The sequence below is a fragment of the Balearica regulorum genome, chromosome 2 (genome assembly GCF_011004875.1).
Source record: "Balearica regulorum gibbericeps isolate bBalReg1 chromosome 2, bBalReg1.pri, whole genome shotgun sequence".
NCBI classification, from domain to species: domain Eukaryota; kingdom Metazoa; phylum Chordata; class Aves; order Gruiformes; family Gruidae; genus Balearica; species Balearica regulorum.
In genome coordinates, this window is record NC_046185.1 from 88,464,121 (window position 1) to 88,480,451 (window position 16,331).

Genomic DNA, 16,331 nt, shown 5'->3' on the forward strand with positions numbered 1-16,331 from the left:
GTTACTCAGTTCAAGAAACATGGATCTGACTTTTTCAGAGCTGCTGAGTATCAGCTGGTCCAGGAATTGAACCAGTTTTATAAATGCTCAGCAACTCCAAAAACAGTCTAGGTTACCCTGGGTCTATTGTTTCATTTATTTTGAGAGCCACTAAACTTTTCTGTCCCTAGCTTTTTCCTCACTGGAAACATATATAATAGTAGTACTTTCTCCATGTGTTTGAAGAGCCTTTGTTACTTTTCGTGGAACTTCAAAGATACACATGTCTGGGAGTAAGCATTGTTCACAGAAATCAGTATTTACCACAGTGGTATCTGAAGTCACCTAACAGTTTCTACTGCAATATAAAATACAGATAAATTTAAGGAAAACTTCTGTATTATTTGGGTTATGATAAATTTTGAGTGACTCCAGTACAAAGTAGACAAGTAGGACGGCAGATTTTTTTTTAAAAATATCAATCAACTGAATAAAGCATGACAGAATAAACATTCCACCTTAAAATAGTTTAGCTGAACAAAGCATCTAGGCAGTTTCTTCTTCAGTCTGACGTTCTTTAGATAGCTTTTGCTTATCATATATCTCTTTATCACACAAGGTCAGTACAGCCTATGATGCACCTTGTTGGAACAGCTTGTGACTTGCCCTCCCAATAATTTGCTCTAACAATATATTTGAACTCAAAACTTGAAAAAAAGATAAGATCATTTACAGCTATTTATGTTCAACAAATTATTATTTGTGAAGAGTTGTTCACCTTTCATAATTTACTCTCATTACCAGTATTTTTTTAGTTGTTATGTTTTAAATTTATGCTTTTCAGTTTTAGTATTAATATTTCATGAGCTTTTATTTTATTGCCTCACAATATGTAAACGGCTTTCCACTTCACCACTTCTGTTGTGACGTGGTATGTTTTGGTAATTATTACGAAATAATAAAACCACTTCAAGTTTTGAAGGCCTTGTTATCTAACAGAAAATGAAATACTTTGTCTTAACTTCCAGATTGAACCCCTCTCCCACTTGTGTTATAATGAAAGTGAGTAATTTTGCACAGAAGTTAATTTCATAAAATAGTTTAAAAAAAAATGTTATCAGCTGCCATTAAGTGTCTTCATAAAAGAAATTATGAGCTTGAGGTTAAACCGATTTCTTGATATTTAGCTTCCCTTTTGGTCTTGATGAATAAATAAGAAAATACATTTTTTAATGAGCTTGTGAGTGTTGAAATTATAACAGACAATGCATTGAAAATATACTACACGAGAAACGTTCCTCATTTGGATGTGAGCCTTGTGAATGTAATTAAAAATAAAAGTACTTACTCCAGCCATATTTTTACTTTCTGTTTACCCTGTGGGCATTTGAAAATATGTTCACTTTTTCTCCAATTACATTCACTGAAGTTCTTTTATGTGCCATCAGGCTTACTTTGAATACTCCATTACCAAGTCGAAAACATTCATATGTTCCATTTATTATTTTGTTTTAATCATGTAAGTCCTCTGTCATACAGTGAATTACGATTAATAATTTATTACTGTTTGTTTTTAACACAAGTTGTATCTGTACCAACACTAGAAAAGGTGGTCTTAATAAGAATTTAGGTAGTTAGTTCATAGTTGGAATTCCCAATTTCTGGTGATTTCTCTATGACACATACATTATAATTTTGCTTTTTCTTTTGGAAAGCCAATGTTTTCCAAATTTTTCTGATGTGTTTATTTCAGTATCATCTTTATTTTGTCATGCATTCAAAGCTTAAATATGGTAAGGCACTCTTTATTTCCATTCTTCTTTCCTCCATCACTTACACAGGATATTATTTCAATAAGCTATTAATCTTTGTGTGTGGGGGGGTTGTTTGTTGTTGTTTTTCTCTTGCCTACCTGCACTCTATTCGCTCTGCTGAGGTGTGCGTAATAGTGCTCATATTTTTTGCTGTTCTAATTTTGCAGGAAATTTTAGGACTTTCTTCCAAGTCATGCAAGTCAGTAAAAAGTTTCTGCTAACTTCAGTGCCTTATAGTTAGGTTTTTGTTGCGTTTCTGTGGTTTTTCTGCTTTTTGTCTGGCATTAGTCGTGTAGTGTCTCTGACTTCTAATGAAATTTTCTTTCATTTTTTATATATATATATACACACACACACACATTTTAATGCCTTCCAAAGCAACGGCTTCTTCAACATGTTACTAATGTATCCATTTGATTTTGATTTTTTAAACCGAAGATTTCTTAGACATCTGTATAATTTTAAAATCTGTACTACATGTTTATCTATTGTTCTAATTATGCAGTACTGAAGTATAACTATTTATTTTATCTAATAAAAGAATTTATTGCTTTCATGAGCTACATGTTCAATATGTTCACAATATTCTATTTATCCCATTTTAAGTTATACTGAAATTATATTTCAATCTGATTTTGATAGCTGAACAAGCTATAACTTCCCTTTCTCTCCCAGCCTTTGCAAGAAGAAGCCTCTCTACATTATCTTGGTTTTCCTCTAACTTTATCCTCTGATGTATCAGAAATCAGTATTTGTTGGCATTTTGCAACACTGTTTCCTCTGACATTTACCTTGCAAGGAACATGGAGTTATTCCACTTATTTGTTTGAATACTGATGACTTATTTGCAGAAGGTAATGCATTAAAAAAAAAAAAAAAAAAAAAAAAAATTTCACATATTGCACATAATTTGTCTTTGCCATTTAATATTATCTACCTAGTCACATTAAGTTCACATGCACAGTATACAAATTAATGTAGATTTTGCACACGTACCAACCCCTTTGTAGGAGGAAGGGCGTGAAGAGGCTGAAAAGAAAAAAAAATCTTATCATTTAACATTAGTCCTGATTAGACAATAGTTGACCATTCCCCCTGCCCCTTAGTTTGGTTGCTATTGCCCAGGCTGCGGGCTCTGGTGCAGGTCAGGCACTTCAGGCATTCCTGAACAAGCTGGTGCTCAGCTGCATAGCGAATTCTGCCCTTTCTGTCCCTTTGCAGCTCTCAGGTCCTCTGCTCTGCTTATTAATGACCGTGACAGTATTTCCTCCCTTTATAAAGATTGAATCTAAATGTTACCAATGTCCAAGGGAATATTCAGCTAGACAATGTTGAGCTTTCCATCAGGACGATGTGCACTTCTGTTGTTTACCTGGAGCTTACACTTAACTCCTTTCATAGAACACTTTGAAATACTTTGTTGTAATTACCGACTGGTAATTGGCAATTTCTGAGGGGCACCACATGAATACCAATTTGTTTGGTCTCTAATACAACACTAATCTTCTTTCAATTCAGTCATAGTGAGATAGAACCATATCGTTACAAAGACTACATATGATGCACTAATATTATTTGCATAATTTTCTCAGGTTCTACTATTTCTTCATCAAGATTTAATTTCAATATTTTATTCTGTGCTTAATAAGAAAATCCGTGATTCAAGTTAGTGTATTTTTTTTTTTTTTTTTTACTGAACAATAAACTATGAATCTGTCTATACTCTCCTGTTGTATCAGTAATGTAACAGAACTTCAAATTCAGTAATAACATTATTCATTTACTCTTATCTCAGCTGAAGTCAAAGGCAAAACTTGAACTTAAGCAATGCAGACTTATATCCATGCAAGTTTCTGAACTTGTTAACAGTATATTAAAACTGGAATGGTTAAAACTTCTAATTTTTAAAACTGCACTGTGCCTTCCTGTCTATTCTCCTGTCCTCCAGATTTATTAGTGATATCAAAATCACAACAAAGTATGAATAAAAAAATTCTCCACTCTCAAGTCCTTTCACAACCTCTCCCTTTGTGTGCCTCCAGTATTTGCAGTATATGAACACAAGGTTGCTTAGGTCACATATCTTTTTTTATAAACCTCAAATCTGTTGAAAATGCAGCAGACAAATATTGTTCTAAGTTGCTTCCTTTTTGATTACTACAGTTTACAGACACCCTCTTTTTCCTTGCTTCCCTCAGAATGAGAACCACTCAGAAACTTCTGTCCCTTCCACTGTCATCTCTTCAAACTGGCAAATCTCTCTGACCCCACAAACTCAATAGTCCTCCAGCTCAAACCACAGCAAGGACACAGCAAGGCCAGTTGCTCCAGAAGGCAGTGAGGCCAGACCGTAGGGAGAGTACAGAGTATGGAAAAGATAAATGTTGGAAATGTTATGATACTGCTGTCATTCTGGCAGATAATAATTTTGGTAATTGGCATCACGTAAATTAAGATTCTACTGGGATCTTGAGGTATTCCTGCTCACTAGCAGATGCACTCTATGAAAATATAATGCACCTGACTCTCACTAGTAAGGCAATTCCAACTTTCTAATTACACTTATTTATGCCCATAAATACCTATATATACATAAGTAAAGCATATGTATGTTCTTGCATTTAAATATTTAATTTTTTTACCCTGATTATGTTGAAATTTCTTTCACATGTAATTTCATAGAACTGTGGACAATAAACCAAACGAAAACTGACAAATACTTATTAAATTTTCAGTGAGATGAACTGCAAGTTTTATCATCTATTCCTAGCATTAATGAATATGACTGGCAAAGTATTAAGATATATCAACTCCCAGACACAACAGTTTAACATACCATATGGTAACATTCTACTTCTTGAAGAAGAAAAAAAAAAAAATTTACAATACATGCTGCCTCCAAAGATGAACATCATTATATTTCAGGGCAAATAACAGTTATTAATCTTTTGAATAGGATAGGTGCTGTTGTTTGTCATCTGCACCTGAGAAAACAATTGGTTTTAAATGGAGGTGATAGTTTTGTCCTTTGACTACCTCTTTGTTTCAATCTTAATAATTCTCTTTTTTATAAATAGAGTAAGAAATTTTGGCTGCTCTGTGGCAATCCTGAAAACCTCATACTTCATTCAGTGTGCCTTAGAATTAACCACTACAGAGTACCTGAAAAGGAGGAAGAACATGTCTATATCTTTCTTGTCTTTCCAGTCCTTCAAATACCCGATAGTGGCCACTGGGATGGAAATTTCTGTTTAAAAGGAGCATGCTCACATCACTTGACCTGTGAATTATCAGGATAAAGCTAAATTTCAGGAGCAACTAAGTGAAGCAGGAATAGGAAGTCAACTTTGTATTTGCATTGTAAAGGGACATTTAAATGAAAGTTATCAGGGGTATTACTTTGTCTACTTTGGGACTGATAATTTTCATGACCATATAGTAAGGCTGAAGATATTCCTAAACCTGCATTGTAGCAACAAGATTCCAAGTTTCCCAAATCCTTGTCCTTTGAGATGAAAGACAAAACCTCATTTTGAAAAAGTCGCTTAAATTTTCTGAAGGTAGAAATTTTGTCAATACATGTAATCAGGTAGAAATTGCATGGGTATTAAATACAGATGTTTCACTGCAAGTAGTCAGTCAAAACACATAATTGTATTAAGGTGGTTTAGTCATCAGTTCCTCTTCCAGGGAATTCTTGCCTCAATACAAAGTTATTGAATGAAGTGCTCAAAATCTTGAAAGAATAAACTGAGGCTGACTGGTTGGTGGACCCTGGGAACTACCAGCCAGTCGTCTTTACCTCTGTGCCTGGTACGATCATGAAACAGATCCTCTCGAAAGACATGTGAAAACATATGGAAGGAAGGGAGGTGATTAGAGACAGTGAACATGGCTTCACCAAGGGCAAATCCTGCCTGACTAATCTAGTGGCCTTCTACGATGGACTGACTATATCAGTGGACAAGGACCTACAGATGTTATCTACCTGAACTTCTATAAAGCCTTTTATATGATCCCCCATAACATTTTTGCTACTAAATTGGAGACATATGGGTTTGATGGTTGGACTGCTAGATGGATAAGGAATTGGCTAGATGGCTGTGTCCAAAAAGTTACAGTCAATGGCTCAATGTCCAAGTGGAAACTAGTAAAAAGTGGTGTCCCTGGAGGATCCATACTGGGAACTGTACTATTTAATGTCTTTGTTAACAACACGGACAGTGGGATTGAGTGCACCCTCAGTAAGTTTGTAGATGACACCAAGCTGAGTGGTGCAGTTGATACCCTAGTGGGAAGGGATGCCGTCCAGAGCAACCTTCACAGGCTTGAGGAGCAGGTCTGTGTGAATTTCATGAAGTTCAACAAGGCCAAGTGCAAGGTCCTGTACCTGGGTTGGGGGACAATCCTTGGTATCAAGACAGGCTGGGAGATGAAAGGATTGAGAGCAGCCCTGTGGAGAAGGACTTGGGGGTACTGGTGGATGAAAAGCTGGACATGAGCCAATGGCTTTAAACTGAAATAAGACAGGTTTGTTATGGACAGAAGGAAGGAATATTATGGTGAAGGTGGTGAGACACTGGAACAGGTTGCCCAGAGAAGTTGTGGATGCTCCATCATTAGAATTGTCAAAGGTCACGTTGGTTGGGGTTTTGAGCAACCTGATCTAGTGAAAGATGTCCCTGCCCATGGCAGGGGAGTTCAACTATATGATCTTTAAATGTCCCTTCTGATCCAAATTGTTCTATGATTCCATGAATCTGGATTGATGGTGTAGGCAGAGCAGCTGTTTTCCCCTGATATTTACTGGTCTGTGTCTGCAGCTAGAGAACAGAAATTTGAAATGGCCTGCAGATTTCTCCTCAACTCAGAGCACATAAACATCCTACCTTACCTCACACTGGCTAGAACATATACCACTGGAGACCTTACAATGCGAGTACATGCATGGGTTTCATGACACTGATGCTGTCTACATAAAAAATTTTATATACATATATCTATATTTATATAATTATAGATACAGATATAGATACAGATACAGATATAGATGTAGATATATAGATAGATATAGCTATCTCTAGATGTCTTTATCATCTCTATCTCTAAAATGTTATACATATTGATACAGATACAGATATATGTACACACATAAACACATGTGCGTTTTCACCACAATGATATTTCAAGATTTTTTCATTGCCTACTAAACTCACAGGCTGACTAGCATGAAATTTAGTTAGTGCTAATCAACTTGAGGTGAAGGAAGCAGAAAATTAATGTGACTCATTTATTTTCCATTCTACAGCAATGACCCCGTATTTATGTTCCTTAAAAACATGTCTTTTCAGATTTCAGTTTTTGGTCTGTACAAATTAATGATTCTGATGCTATTTGCACAGAAAGGATATAGACAATCTACAACATTCATTTTGGTCCCGTTTGTATTGTAGCTGCCCACAGTATTGCATTTTAAAACAGCTCAGATCAAGTAATCCAGAATCTTACACTGGTTTATACAAATCTTTATGCTGCTTCAGCTTTGTGAACCCACTTTTGAAGAGCGAGCCTGCTGCCTCCCTTCCTCCCTTCCTCCCTTCCCAAGAGAACTAGTGATCCTTTCTGCCAGGTTTTCAGGGTTTCTTCTAGTGGCTCTAGGCATGTCCTTTAACAATTGCATCGGGTTACTCAATGTGTGTTTCTGCCCTGGCTTTGTATTGTTTGTGACCCCCGTGTGTAGGTCTTAGGGAAGTTCCCAGTGACACGCATGGGACGTAGCTACTGCTCAAACTACCTGTACTTTCAGAAAAAAATATCATTTAAATAGTTATCCTGAGTTTATACAATTTTCCGCCAGTTAAAAAGTAGTGAAATCCTTTTGTAATAGAAGTTGACATCCTTTTTATGTCACAAGACCAGGAACTTTAATCCTGTGCTAGTTAACCCTTAAGACCCGGTGCTGTTCTGTTCAATACCCAGGCTGTGAATATAGTCTACTCCTAGTGTGTTACACACACAGATCTGTACACAACCTACACAAGAACTATCTGGTCTCATCTGCAATTGTTTGGAAATTTTCAGATGTATGTTTTCTTTGAAATCATCATTTATATATTACTTGCTATTACTGAGTATATCTCTTGTGTAATCAAAGGTAACTATGGTCCTGTGTCTGTGTCTAGCAGTGCAGTTCACTATTTAATCAAACGAATGCTTAGTAAACATACTCCTTAAAGTAGTTTAAAAAATGTATCTATTCTACCTGTAGGCTTTTAGCTTTGGGAAAGTATTATGAACTAGAATCTGAATATTTTGGGGACAGAAAAAAAAACAGATGATCTTTGTATATTTGAGAAGTTTATTCTTGTGGATCTATATACTAGGGGGCTGTTAGACAAATTTGCTCTAAAATGTAAAGGTGAATTGGATGAGTGTAAAGTCAAATGGGAAATAAATAAATAGAGTGAGTATCACTGGCAAGAGTGCTAAATCTTTCCTTCTGGCAGTACTAACAGTGCTATGTTTCTGAATGTGTAACACTAGGTATGTTCCTAAATCATTATCTATTAAATTAAACCTTTTCAGATCTATGTCAGACAGTATGAATAAGCATCTTTTATTTTACTTTTTCTTTCTTTTTTTTCCTCCCAAAATTTTGAGGTATGGTACAGTCTAGGCAATTCCTAATTTACTCCCCTTTTTGACTTCCCTAGTGCTATTTTCCCCTTTCCTGAATGAAAGCTTCAGGGAAAGGTTCTCAAGTAGTTGGTTTTTTGGCCACTTGTAGCTGAAAGCAGATGTACTAACTTTTTGGAGAGTTTCTTCTCTTTAATTGACTTAAAAAGTAGTTAGTACATTAAATACATGACATACCTTTCTGTTTTGTAAGTCTTGTTTTTTTGCTGCAGGGATGGTTTGCCATCATGAGTAGTGAGGATTTTTCAGTAGTACTATGACTGGAAGAGCAGGCAGCACCAGAAGCTTGGATTTTATTAAAATGTGGCAAATGCTATTAAAATATTACAAAACCCTGTCTTGAAGTGATAGGTGAGTTCTCAGCCTTGATACTACTACTACTACTACTACCATTACCACTACGACTACAACCACTCCTGCTACTGCTGCTACTAAGCAAAGAACAATATCTTCAGTATCATAGATAAAGAGGTTCTATCTCCATGAAGGAAAATGAAGAGACCTATTAATTTTCTGTTGAACACAAGGGGTTTTAGTTAGTATCTTACCCCTAGAAAAGATATAAATGCAATCCAAAAACGTGTCTTGACTAGGAAAGAAGGCATGTACCACACAAATTTAAAACCATTAGGAGCAGGGTCTGGATCAATTGATGGTAATCTTTGGGTTGCAGATAACAGCAAGGAATGAAGAGTCTACATTAGTTTTTAAATATATTTCCATTTTTCAGCAAGTCAGAATTCTCATTAGAGGTGAAATTTCCTTTTACATTTGCTTCCCAAATGTAAGGGTTATTGCAAATCTTACAGGAAATTAGAAATATTTTCTACAACATAATATTTTTATTTTTACTCTGAGGAAAATACATGTTTTTATCAGATAGAGTCATTATAAAAACACATATTCAGCACTCATTTTTACTCTGGGTAAGGGAAATACACAAAAGCAATTTCACCAGCTTCACTGGGACTAGTCTTATTGCAAAATGTTAGTCATTCTGAATAGGGGTTCCAGAATATGGCACAAGCCCAAACAGCTCTCCTAACAAATAATTTAAACAACTGCAAGATTTTCCTTTTGAAATAACTGTATTTTCCTGTTGTTTATTTGGTTCGTTGTTTTGGGTTTTTTTATGTTACTACACAGGCAGAATAATTTCCATGAGATTACCCACAACCAGCACCTATGTATCGAATATCAGAAAACAGAACTTGTTTACAATAGTTTCCCACTGCAAAACTTGATATTTGAATCCATTATTACACAGTATTATGATGAAGAACAATGCAAATCACATGAAGTATTATGATAAACAACAAAGTAAGCAGGCAAACAAATTCAGCCAGAAAGTAACATTGCAAACTTAAGCAAACCCTTTTTAATCCATTCCTTTTATAAATATTTTATCATACTTTTTACAATTTACCTGAATTATACTTGGGTTTATGTCTGTATACATATATATATATGAATGTATGGATATATGAATATATATGAAGAACTCTGTTCATGAACTGAGGCTACTTTGATTTGTTAAATTCAGGTATGAGTAGTTTACTGGCACCTTCTAATCATATATAACCTATAACTGCTGGATTTTAAAATGTTAATTTTCATATGCACTATGCCTACTTTTTCTTTCAAAACAGAAGTAATGGGATTAACTTCACCCTTATCCCCAGCTCACGCCTTTTTCACTATACCTCTTCGTCATCTCCTCAGGAGCAAATATTGAATGATGGAATACAGAGGAAATAAAGAACAATTACTTTGGTAAGATCTTCAACCGAGGATTGTTATACTTTTAAAATTTCCTTTATTGAACACCCTTATACACCCTGATGTTTTATTGAATTCTTTTTAAGAGGTGCCAAGATATAAATGTCAAATTCTGCACCACTGATTATCAATGCAATTGATCATCATTTTCTGAAAGTAATGGCTAAATGTCATAACGTCTGTATACATTGCCAGACAGTCTTGTATACATTATTAACTGCTTTCAACTGAACCATTAAAATATGCAAATTGAGATAATCTCCTTATGAGAGTTGTTGTATAGTTTGTCTAAAATGATGCAAAGGCCTGCTGTTTCCATCCCCAAACTTAAAAGCTTTATCTACAATTTTCTCTATTTCACAGAATGATTTCTTGGGTATCATCTATAAAGAACATCTTTTGAATTTGGACAAGTAATTTAGGAGCTCTTTCTCAACATATTTACATATAATAGGAAAATGCTTTCAATATTTTTATTTTTTTTTACATTGGAGTCTCCAAGCAATGACATGCATGGTCCAACACTGTAATATTCTTTCAGGCAGAATTTCAATGAAGCTGCTGTTTTTTTCCCTTGACTAGGGTTTGTGAAGATGAAGCAACCTGAACACCATTTGGTGCATAGAAAATTTGTACTTACATAAACCTCTCTGACATTTGTGTTTTCATACCAGGAGATTCTAATACGAAAACTCACATTTCAGGGAAAACTGAATTTGATGTGAAGTTGTCTTGATGTTGCTATTACTCTTACTACTAAAAGGTGTGAAATTTAAATATAGAAATTTGCATTTAACTGGCAAAGAAATACACTGGTCATCACTTGAGGCATTCCATTCTGCAGTTGCACAAATATATTTCCAGAGAAACACTCATAGCTACTTATGGTGTTGTTTAAGTATTCAAAGCACATTTTTTTATGAACATTGGTGCATTCCTACAGAGAATTGGAGGACTGGGAAAGCAGAGGCCCCATTCTACCCCCGGCTCTGACACTGAGCTACTCTGTAACTGAGGCCAAGTCCATTCAACTCTCAGTGCAATTATCTCTGTGTATGCAATGAAGACAATGCTACCATCTCCTTTTGTAATCTTTCTGAGATTGCAGGATGAAGATTATAAATTACATGCTTCGCTTCCTATCTTTTCTATAATTACATTACATACTACGCATTAAAAAAAATTATCTCTAAAACATAATTATTTCAGAGCTTTCTTGTAAGCCACAGTATATATATCCATTATTTTTCCTTTTTCCCTGAAGTTAGTAACAGCATTTTTCTTGAAGTAACCAAAGCCCAGTTGTGCTAGGATTTTGCACTGTAAACACATAGTATGATCTTGTCAAGATATGTCTCTCCCGTTCAGTCATGCTCGGCAAGCAGGCCTCACTGCCACCGGGGTTTTTTAATTACGATCGGTTGCTGAAAGTCAGGACAGTAACTTGCCTTTTGCCATTCAGCAATTTCCTATTTGTTTTAAAAGGCAAAAGGAGAAAGTTATTAAAATGATGCTTGACTGCTCTTACAAAGATTCTTCTTGTTCACAGCTAAGAATCATTTCCCTTTCCTTTATTTTCCTTCTCCTCCCACCCCTTTTCAGTAAATTTTTGGATTTATTCCTACAAATGACTTTTCATAAACTCTCTCACTCACATGCAGAATGCAGTTAGCTTTCACTCAGACATCCCTATTCATGTTCAAATATTTGTGCTTCTGCAGATAGCATTTGCATGTAACACCTGCTGCAAGCCTTAGAAATTCAGAAGGCATTCTGATATGAGTGGGAGAGGCATTTTTGTCTAGGCTTTTGCTCCAGTTGCCTTCTGCAGTTAAATAGCACTGACTGCATGAGAGAAACATAGAAAATTATATATCGATATTGTCTTATATCCAGGTCTATATAGCCCAGTTTTCTTATAAGCACAAGATTTGTGCCGGAACTGGGAGGATTTTTAAACAGTGGGCATCGCTGAATTTTGATTTTCAGTAAGGTCTTGCTGTATCTCCAGAACAGTTTGCAAAATTCAGAAAAGAGGGAGGAGGAAGAAAAGGAGAACAGTTCTGTGTTTCCGTTTATCTCTGAAAATAGGTGCAAGACTCTATGTGTGTGTGTTACCCTATGATAAATGAAAATTCTGAAATAATAACTGTTTTTTCATGTGTCCTGTTATCATGAGGCTTTGGACAGACAACAGGAGACACAGTTTACCTTGTTTTATCTCCTGAACAAACTCGTCCTCAGAGGAAATTGTCAGCCCTGTTAGTTTCTAGCTCTACTTCTCAACGCTTCTGCCAGAGGATAACCCTTGTTGTGCAGCTTCAGAAACCATGTCCTGATGACAAGGCATAAGTGAATGTCAGAATTAAGTTGTACGGTTCTTTCTGCAGCATTGTGGGTGATAGCATTTAAACTAGTGGATTTAGACTGTTACATTTTGTTTGGCAGATAAGTTGGGGAATGAAATCATCCTCATTGGCTGATCCAATGATGAGAGGGTGTCTCTGCCAACACCACGCAACTGCCGCTGAGATCAGCATCCTTGTGGAGCAGCAGCCAGGCGAGGGGACAACGCAAATCCCTGCAAATGGGCTGCTGCCCACAGGGGAGGACAGCCTTCTCGAAATGGTCACTTCTGCAGACAGGTGTGAAAATATTGAAAAGCAGAAGCACTTTTACCATGGAGCTGTTTCTCTCTACATTTTCTCTCCAAATCGCATCTCCAAACTGCTTCTTGTGTTTAGGTGAGGTGTACTGGTTACTTATGAAACATATTTTTTCACAGTAACGTCTGCAAGAAAGCCTCTGAAATGCAATGCTCTTCTTTGTTCACACAAATAAACATAGGAAAAACTTTGATTGTTGAAATCACCCCATCAAGTTTGAAAAGACTTGACAACTATTTTAGGTGCAAGTTTAGTATGTAGTACTGATAGCAGTTACATTTCCTCATTTAAAATTAATCTTATTTATCTAAATTAAAACAAACAAACAAAACAAGAATTGTTTCTTTCATAGTCATTTGATTGTATAACATGACCTTGTAAAAGTTTTATATTTTTGGTAATAGAAAATCACATTAGCTGTAAACATATTTAATCCTATCTTGAATTTATATTATTACATAGTGAAAGACAAATGACAGGACAATGTATTTTACCTGTCAAATTCACATACAGATAACTACACCTTTTTTAAAACTGACAGCTCTTCTATAGAGTTCTTAATAATCATAGAAAAAATATAACACAAGACTTCTAAATATTTAATTAGTCCATTCTCACTTTTTGGAATAAAAATTAACATTTTAGATGTGGAAAATGATTTGGGAACAATGATTTTTAAAGATCTATCATTAGCAATTCCTATAATTGCCACCAATATTAGTTATTAAACAAAGCCTTTGATCCCATTAGCGAAACTATTGCAAGTATTACACTTGCTTTTTTATCCATATTTGTCCTTACCATGAGAAACTAGTGTAGTACTCAGCAATGAAACATAATCCTGCTGTGATTTAAGTAAAATATGACTTTCGTCAATGACTTTAACCAGAGCAAGACTGATATGTTGGTTGTAAATTTGTCTACTGAAAATGGAAATTATCCTAAGAAAATACCATTCTATTTTCTGACCTACTGCTTAAATCTGTGAGAAGGCAAGTGCCCACTGTTTGCACATTGCCGTACAACTGCAAGGGATATACATTTCCTTACAGTTCATATTCATCATTTTTGTTTGAAGCTTATACAGTGAAATTGAGTGGATGTGACTGCACGTTTCGTACATGTGAAAAGAAAAAGCAAAATGTCATTCACTGGGCAATTTTTTTTGCAGGTTGCTTTGACCTTTTATGCTTTCCGCCTTGTTTTCTGTGCTAGTCTCTGATTATATATATTAGGCTGATAAGGGTGTTTGGTAGCACTTCTGGAAAACAGCCTTACACTTTAAGCCTGTTGAGTTTGATTTACTGCTATGAATATCCAAAGGGACATCTCCCTCAGCTCTCTCAATCTTTCTGAACCCTGAGCTGCCACTTCCCCCTGTAACACACACACACACACACACACACACACACACACATATATAAAAATACTAATTTTGCTACTTTCACTAAAGAAAAACAAAACAAATCATCGGTACTTCATTCTTAGTAGTAGTAAAAGACCTCTTCCTTTTTTCATCCTTCTTAACTGGCTTTGTTTTGATTAGACATTTTCAATAAACACACATGTGAAAGAATGAAAAGGAAGGTAGCTTCTCTCTAGACAGGTAAAAAAGCGTCTCGCACAAAAGTTAGACTATATTGTTACAGCTATATCGCAGTAGAAACTGAATAATGCCTAATAGTATTGCCAAATAGCATACACATTGCTAGCTTTCTAATATGCACAAGCGGTTGTCATACATATAGCAACAGATGTTTAGATGTCAGCAATTTAGTACAATCATTTTCTTTCTGAACTGCGTAAAAGAAATCTCCCCAAAGTGCTTTGCTGACCCTGCCCCCCACCCTCCTTCCCTAAAAAGTATCTGTAAGGCATCTGTAGTGCTTTAGACACTTTTTTTAAAAAGCATCTGCTCTTTTGCTGTCAGCAACATCAATGCTAAAGAAAGTTAATCTGCTCACCGTGTCCGCCAGCCTGAGCCTAGCTGTGTCGGTCCAGCGCTGCTCCTCTACCTGCTTCCTCCCTTCTGCCTGTTCCCGTATCTCCAGCGCTGTGTGCGCTCGCATCTAACTAGGGCTCCCTCTCTCCCAGCAGCACTTTTAAGTCAGGCAGGCAGGGAGCTGAAGCCAAAGGGACTCTCTGTCTGATTGGTTTCCATTCAGTGCCCCTGATTAATAAGAAACGTCCCTCACTGAGAGAGATGTTGCTGCCGATAGAGCCGCAGTGCTCAACGTGAGGAGGTTTTGGGGCTGGGGGGGCACGGGACGCCGGCTTTGCCAGCCATAGAGTGATTTGCGGATGAATGCAGTGGGAGGGTTCAGAGAGGAGGGCTTTCTTAAGAACCCTTTTATTAACTGAGGCTTAACTAGGGAGACCCATGCTACCAGCTCAGTTTGATCTGTTAGCAGTTTTAATAATAAGGGTAAAGGCATGCCCATAACCTCTGAATTAAGTGGAGAAAAAATTTAATTGTCTACGCTAGCAGTACAGTGCTATTTGTGTGCACATACTCATTGAAGAATGCAAAATTATCCTGTAACACTACAGTGACAAATGATTTTAAGTTGAAAGAAGACAAGGTGTGGGAGATTTCCCCTGGTACCCAATAGGTTTACAACACTAGTGTCACTTACAGATATTGATAATGATGGACTTGTCACTTGACCTGAAAGTGGACATTATGCGAAGTGGCAAAGTATATTTCAGGAATTACGGCTAATAATGTTCAGGTCATTCACAGAAATATATGGTATTGTCAGCAACAGGAATGAATTTCCTGTTTCCTGGTGCAGTCTGTGTGGGTACAAGTAATCGCTGCTCCCTACTGTGTCACCAGATGTGCAATATTACAGAATATTGTGGTGTGCTTGAACCAGCATTTTCAACTGAAGCATAAGGTGTTGCCTGTTAAAATGGGAGAACTGGTTTTGGATCTGCTGGTTTTGCATGTGGGTTTCTGGTTACTGATGACTATTTCAGCCACTGACCTAAGATAAACATTTGCAATGGGACTTCTAGGAACTGGTACTTTGCAATCACTTTCTGTAACAGCAAACCCTGAAGATGGCTCTCATCCGATGTCTGTTGTGGTCACCAATAGAAGAGCATGGAATGCTGCAAAGTGTAGTTCTCTGGGCTTGTAGCATAATTAATGTAGTACCAACATTTCCTCTTGGAAGGATGGATCATGAGGCTAGTTTCTAATTATGAAATATCATTAGGACTATGGGTTCAGTAATTGGAGTGAAAGGAGGAATCTGTTTATTCTGGCAGACAAACTTTACTATAACAAAAGGAATGTTTACATTAAATAGCCAATTGAGAAACCTAAGTAAATTATTCCTTTTTCTTTATGCTCTTATTATTGCTTTAATACTACCATTGATGAGCTCAG

General features: G+C 36.2%; 1 protein-coding gene across 1 annotated transcript in view; it reads right to left on the minus strand.

Annotated features, from left to right (window-relative positions):
- The window catches only part of CDH9 (cadherin 9), a 106,101-nt gene extending 90,913 nt beyond the window's left edge, over positions 1 to 15,188 (minus strand). The window contains exon 1 of the mRNA XM_075744855.1: positions 14,899 to 15,188. The gene's annotated coding sequence lies outside the window, so the exon portion shown is untranslated. The remainder of the gene's footprint in view (positions 1 to 14,898) is intronic.
- Positions 15,189 to 16,331: the final 1,143 nt, after the last annotated feature.